Source organism: Dendrobium catenatum, unplaced genomic scaffold (genome assembly GCF_001605985.2).
Source record: "Dendrobium catenatum unplaced genomic scaffold, ASM160598v2 fragScaff_scaffold_743, whole genome shotgun sequence".
NCBI lineage: Eukaryota > Viridiplantae > Streptophyta > Magnoliopsida > Asparagales > Orchidaceae > Dendrobium > Dendrobium catenatum.
The window spans coordinates 3,028,715-3,036,261 of NW_021319205.1; positions in this window are offsets into that span (position 1 = coordinate 3,028,715).

A 7,547-nucleotide genomic window follows, 5' to 3' on the forward strand; every position below is an offset into this window, starting at 1 on the left:
CACTTAAAATAAATTTAGGTGTTAGTTATAATTAAAATTGATTTAGAATATTATTTAGAAAATAATTGATAATTTAAAATATATGTTTTTGATTTAATTTTAAAAATAGAAATAATTTTGAAATATTAATTTTATCTCATTTACAATGATTTGAATTTGATTGAGTTGAGGCGAATTGATTTAGGTCGATTTAAAAGTTCGAGTCTGTTCTACATCATTAGGTGTCCACCTAAGGGAAATCCTGAAGGACGACGTCTATACTAGGCTACGAAGACCTAGGTGCTAGAATTGAGTCCGGGGAAAAATGAACTCGAAAAATGAGATCAACAGTACTTCACTCCACTGAAGGAAAAATTGTTTGGTAAAAATTTAAATACCAGCAACAGTGAAGATCAATACCTGGTACTCTTACGTAGGCTTCAATTCACTTCAAGCGTCACAGTGCCAATTGCCTAATTTGCATTTTCATATAAATAGTCATTGTGTTATGTTTATATAGGAGTTCAATCACTTGTCTAATTTTAGTACTTCTCATATTACAACTTTAGATCTCTTAGAGTTAATTCTAAGAGAGACTTCAGAAGTACTATATACAATTATTAGTGTGTTTATTCAGTATTTGTAAAAGCAACTTTCTATGTTAAGGAAGGAGTGTATAGGAGATACATTGATCCTTTATGGTGGTATCATTCTCTTGTATTTATAATCTTCCATGATTTCAATAAAAATGAGTTTGATTATCTTTTCTTCCAAGTCTGACTAATTCTCTACCTTTAGATTGATGATGTAGAGAACCTATAAATTACTAATAAAAATTATTGTTCTATAAAGTTAAATGATATTTTAAATATTTTTTTCTCTTTATTTAAAGCACATAATGATCATATGTGTAGTTAAAATTTAGTGTGATGTAGCCTCGACGGAGGAATACAAGAGTAACAAAAAATATTGAAATAGTATGTTTGCATACCCAGACATAGGATGTAGAATATGCTAGGTTATTAAAAAGATTATATAATTGTAGGAGGTTAGTAGATATCATTTTTACCTCTACAAGATCAACCGAGATCTAGAGATGCATATGCTCTGAATCACATTAAAAATAAGAGTTTCATTAGAAAAGATAGGAAATCTATATTCATTCATCCAAAATATTCTTTTTAAAATATTGTATCCATTATCTCACTATTATTAGTCAATGATTGAATCTCCATAATTAAAATTTTTATTTCTGTAGGATAATTTTGTAATCAGAGTAAACTATAGTAATTAATTGCTAAAAAACATACCTTCTCATTGGTTCAACACTCTACTATCACTTTATTACTTGATTTGACATGTATACTTACATATATTAAGGGGGTTTATTATTTATATATATATATCTAAAATCTAAGTATTATTTAGAGGAGATATAGCCTTCTTAAGTTTTTGGCACCGTTACCAGAGATGAGTTTCACTTTTTGCAAATTTTAACTATATTATTGAATTAATTGCATACTTAGACTTGTTTATATCTTTTATTTTATGTGTTTTATTTGTGATTTTTTATTTATTGTTGTATTAGTTTTGGTCATGAATAGTTTTGCATTCTATTTTTTATAATAATTAAAAGATAATCTAAAAATTAGCGTATTTAATTATATATAACACTGGAGAGCTTATTAATTGAGTGCCTCACTGCTTAGTTATTTAAGTCAAAAAGTGTGCCTCTGCCAAAAGTTAAAAGTACATTATATAATTATACCTTAAATTATTAAAATTAGGTGAGCACCACAACATAACTAATAAATGTTATGGTGTTATCAAGCATCATAATTAATTAAATTATAGCGCCACAATGGTTCCCTATCATATGCACCGTAGCATTATCATGTGTCAAATGCCCAAGCGGTGGCCCTTTCCAAAGAGATGCTCTGATTTAAAAAAAAAATAGCATCGTTACGCCACAGGGTCTGAACCACTGTAGTGTTTATCGGTTGACCATTCTATCATTTTTTTTTAACATTCAGGTTTACACCGCCGTGTCTCACAGCACTGCAACACTTCATCGTGTTATAAGTAGGGGATCCATTTTCATTTTTTTCACACCTTCCATTTCCTTCAAACTCATCTCTTTTCTTTTAAATCCTCTATGGAATAATGTCTCCTAAGACGTTTGGTAAGAAGTGGGCTTCTTCTTCTTTTGATAAGAGCATATTCATCTCTACTTATGTTGAATTTAGATTTGCTAACTCATTTATAAACAAGTAATTTATTCTAGAATGAGGTTTAGATTCCTACTGAACCCATTATGAAAATCTTACTGTGTAAAGGCTAGAAAATTTTTTGTGAAGAGCAATATGTGAAAGTTCGTGAGGATTGACAAACCCTAAAGTACTAATCTAAGGCTAACTAAGTGGGGGCTGTGAATTGGTTATTTTAAAATTCTTTAGTGAAAAAAAAACTTCTTTAAAAACTTTTCAAACCCATACACGATAATTGATATTGTGGATATGAATAAAGTAAATTTCTTTTTTTTTTGAAGGAAATGCTAGATTGCATTAAAAGAAAGAGGAAAACCAAATACAAGCTACTAAGTGATAGAAATTCTATCACATTCCTCCTTTATAACATTAAAAAAAGAAGGAGGAACCTTATTGCTACTAAGATCTTCCCAAAGAAAATCTTCAAATAAAGCATGGTTAGCACAATTGTGTGCTAACTTATTACAGTTTCTATTAACAAAGTGGAAAAGAATGTTACCAAAACCATCCAAGTATGATAGGTCTTCAATGTCTTCTTGAATGACATGCCGAGATTCTTTGTTCTTTGATCTTTGTAGATGATTGATAATGTTGAAATTATCTCCTTCTATAATTAGACCCTTTGCATCTAGCATCCAATTTGATATGAAATTCTTTAAAGAACGGATGGCTATAAGCTCAAAAGTACCAATATCCCAATGCATGCAATTGATTCAAAAAGCTATTAAAAATCTTCCTTTAGAGTCTCTAAAAACTCCACCAATCCCTCCATTATTGTTACTAGTTAGAGCGGCATCAAGATTAACTTTTATCCATTCAGGGGGTGGGGGTGCCAATTAATAAGAAATCAGCCGTGATGGCTGGTTAGCATCCCAGTGGTCCATGAGTAGATAGGAAGAAGAAATTGATGCATAACTAATAGCATTGCAGGCAATGAAGTTCAAACTCCATTCATTATTACCATGCTTTATTAGATTCCTATCCTTCCATTAAAAACAAACTATAGAACAATATAAATTTGCCATAGATCTATTTTCCTCATATAATCTTTTCAAATAAAACTTACATTCATTAGTAGAGGAGAACAACAGACATAAGAAACCCCATTTTCTGAGAATTCCAATTGCTTGCTGCAGTTTAGAGTAATGAACCATTACATGATCGGTATTTTCTTGTTCAACACATCCTCTAGGACAAGAATTATGTCCCAGTAATCTTCTATTCATCAGGAAATCATTTGTTGGAATTGCCTCATTGAGAAGTCGCTACCAAAAGCATTCATTCCTAGGAGTGAGCTTTAATTTTTTTAGCCATTCTTCATAATCCACAGTTCTGTTAAGCCCAGACTTATACGAAGAGGCTAAAGCCGTAATGCTTTTGCCTGAGAAGCTCTTCTTTAGCTCAATGTTATCCTTTGAATGAAAAGGATAAATTTCAATTTGAACAATAATATTCACTAGCTCTTTCTGAAAGTTTTTATTAAGAAGATATATTTTCCAGCATCCATCTGAAATAAAGCTTTCTAGTGGTGGGAATTCAGTATGTTCTATTTCTATAAATTTAGGCCATTTATCTAGACTTCTATCTAGAATCCAAGCATCTTTGAGTATGTTTATTGACTTTCCTGTAGATATTTTCCACCTTGTGATAGGTCTTAGAGCCAAAGCACCCTCATTCAAAATCTTCCAGGTAGCTGATTTATTAGCTCTGTTTGTATTATCCCCGAAATTCAAACCATATTTAGCCTTCAACACTTTATTGAGCAATGAGCCTTTTTCTTTTAAGTAATTCCAAGCAAATTTTGCTCTAAGGGGACCAGTTATAGAACTCACCAATTTTAAGCCACAACCTCCTTCCTTCCAGGATTTACACATATTTTCCTATGATATATAATGTAGTCCATGAAGACCTCCTTGTCTAACCCAAATAAAATTCCTAGTAGCTTTATCAATATTATAAAGAATTCTCTTAGGAATTAAAGTGTGTAGCCGCAAATACAGGTAAAGCTGCTAGAACAGATTTCGTAAGAACGATTTTCCCAGCTAGGGAAATCATTTGCTTACCCCATATATTAAGCTTGGAATTTACCTTCTCAATGATATAGTTACAATCTGAGGCTACCAACCTTCTCAAGGCCAATTTGATTCCTAGATAAAAAACTTCTTTCACCAATTTGATTCCCCACATTTTAGATATGGCTTTTTTCTTCCTTTTTTTGACTGAATTCCCAAAAACAATGACAGATTTCTGATTATTTACACTCTGCCCAGATCTGTTACAAAAATCTGGGATAATTTCCTTGAGCCTTCTCATACTTCTCATGTTAGCTTGGGAGAATAATAAGATATCATCAGCAAATAAAAGGTGAGACACTTTAGGAGCATTGGCTGATATTTTGATACCCAAGTTCCTTCCTCTGAACCAAAAGTCATTGGTTAATAATTGAGAGCAAAGGATAAACAAATAAGGTGAAAGTGGACAACCTTGTCTAAATCCACTATAAGCTTTAATACCTTTGGAGTTCTTACCATTTATTTTTAAAAAGAATTCAGGAAATTCTACACATTCCATGATGAAATTCAGAAATCTGTTTGGAAATTTCATTTCCTTCAAAATATATCTCAAGATATCCCAAGCCATACTATCATAAGCTTGTTCCATGTCAAGATTAATAGCTACCCAACCTTCTTTGGATTTTAAAATTTTGAGCTTATTAAACAATTCTTGAGCTAAAAGAATGTGGTTTGATAATGATCTACCTTTTATAAAAGTTTTTTGTTCCTTTGAGATAAGACTATCAATCACTTTCATAAGTCTGTTTAGGATCATTTTGGCTATGATCTTGTATAATGTACCACACATGCTTATAGGTCTAAAAGATGATGGAGAATTTGGATTCAGTACCTTTGGGATGAGGATAACAAGCATTTTCTTCCAGCTTGAACAAATATGGCTAGTTACAAAAAAATGCTGGACTGCTTTCCAAACATCATTACCCATTATATACCAATAGTTTTTGAAGAAAGAATATGTTGTATCGTCCATTCCAGGAGCAATGTTAGTTCCACTTTCTTGGATGACAGTAGCAAGTTCAGGAAATGAGAATTCTTTATCTAACATTTTGCAGTTCGTCTCAGTTAAGGATTTTAAAATCGGAGGCCAACCCTTCACATATCCAAATATGTTTCTCCATTTGTTGTAAGAAATTTTCAATAGAATTTCTTCAATAGCTGCTTAGTCTTCTACTAAATTTCCTTCCTCATTCTTCAGTTGATGGATAAAGTTTCCCATTCCTCTACCATTTGCAAAAGAATGAAAAAATTTAGAGTTTGTATCATTATCCTGAATCCCTTTTAGCTTTGCTCTTTGTCTCCACCATGTGCTTAACCGAGCTGAGTTCACATTATAATCATGAATTTTAGCTCTAAGAAATTCCAGCTTCTCTACTTCCGAGCCATTACCATTAGCTTCTTCTAATTGAAGATTTGCAATCTCAGTTTTCAAATGAAAATTGCATTCATTGAAGTTATGTAATTTCTTCTTGCTTCAGAAGTGCAGTGCTTTTAAAGTTCTTTTACACTTTAAATTCACACTATCCATGTAATTCCTTTTATAAGGTTTGTTCCAAGCTTTTAAAACAATCCCTTTGGCAGTTGGAAACGAGGACCATACATCTTCATAACAAATTATTTTGCTTTGGTACAATCTCTCCTGAATAATTTTAATAATTATTGGACAATGATCGGAAGCAGTTCTTGTCAAGTGTCTTACCACTGGATTCTGAATTACCTTTAAGGATTTTGAGTTTAAGAGACATCTATCCAATCTCTCAAGAATGCGAGCATTTCCACTTTTTTTGTTGCACCATGTAAATTTGGGGCCTATAATTCCCACAACATGAAGGTCATTCCTTGCAATAAATGCAGCCATTTCTTGAGGACCTTGAGAAAAGGAGAACTTCTTTCCACCTCTCTTTTCTTCTTGTGAAAGAATGCAATTAAAATCCCCTCCCACTACCATAGGGATATTTTTATTGCTATTCTCTTCTAAAACTTCCCATAAATTTCTTCTCAAATTTGATTTTTTGTTGCCATAAATAGTAGAGATCAACCACTTATTATTATTGAAAAGACTTAACTCCCCAATCACACATTGGGGAGAAGCTTCTATGAGAGTAAAATTTTTAATGTTGTTTTTACAAAAAATCATAATACCTCCCGAAGCTCCAACCGAGGGATAGAGAAAATAATCCCAAACATTACCCAAGCATTTATTTACTTCATATCTTTCAAATGAAGAAATTTTTGTTTCAACCACTCCAACAAAGAAGACATCCCAATCTTTCACAAAATCTTTTAAATAAAGGGAGGCTTCCCTCTTATTAGCCCCCCTACAATTCCAAAAGGCAAGGGAAGTCATTTTGATAAAGGTGGGGAAGGGCCCCCACATTTACCTTTAAGAAATGCATCATATTTTTTTGATCTAGTTGAATTGCTCAATGGCCCCAAGTGTTTAAGCTCTTTCAAGAGTTTCTGTTTTTGGTTAGTAGGAACAGCCTTTTCTATAATACCTCCATCCACTTCATTCTGAATCACCTCACTTTTGCCTTCTTTCTTTATTCTATTCATCCTAGCATTTGTAACCACTTCTTTATCAGCAATTATTATCTCTTTTATTAGTTCCCCTTCTTTTATATCCTCCATGCCAATTTCAATTTTATTATTCCTATTTTCCTTTTACTCTTCATCAACAAAAAGAAGTAATGAGAACATATTACAATTGACATTAGTTACAGGAACATCCACTGTTGTACCACTTTCAGCTGCCCAAGTATTTCTGATCACATCATTTTGATCCAGCTTTTCTGCAGAGTTTGTATCCAAATTTTTCTGAACATTGAATTCCTTTGATTGATAGGGAGTACTTGAGTTCGTAGATAATCCCAAAGGATCTGTCTGAGTTCGCAAGCAACCCTTCCCATAATTGATAGTTAGATTATTCTGTAAAATACCCTGATCCAAGCAGAATATGCTATTGTTATCCAGGTTATTAAGATCCACTGGAACATTGCCTTGTTCCAATTTTTAGATAACTCTCCTTCCAAATTAACAATTCCCTTCTCTAGTTGATTTGCCACCTCACCTAGAGTCCTTGGGAATTTCAGATTAGAGCTTTTACTGCAGTCATTATCCATACCAACCTTCTCTTTCTTTTCCTTATTTCTAGGAAGTACAGATTTAATAACAAATCTGGTAGTATTTGATTTGATTGTGTTGTTTCCCATTTTGAATTTTCTTCTCT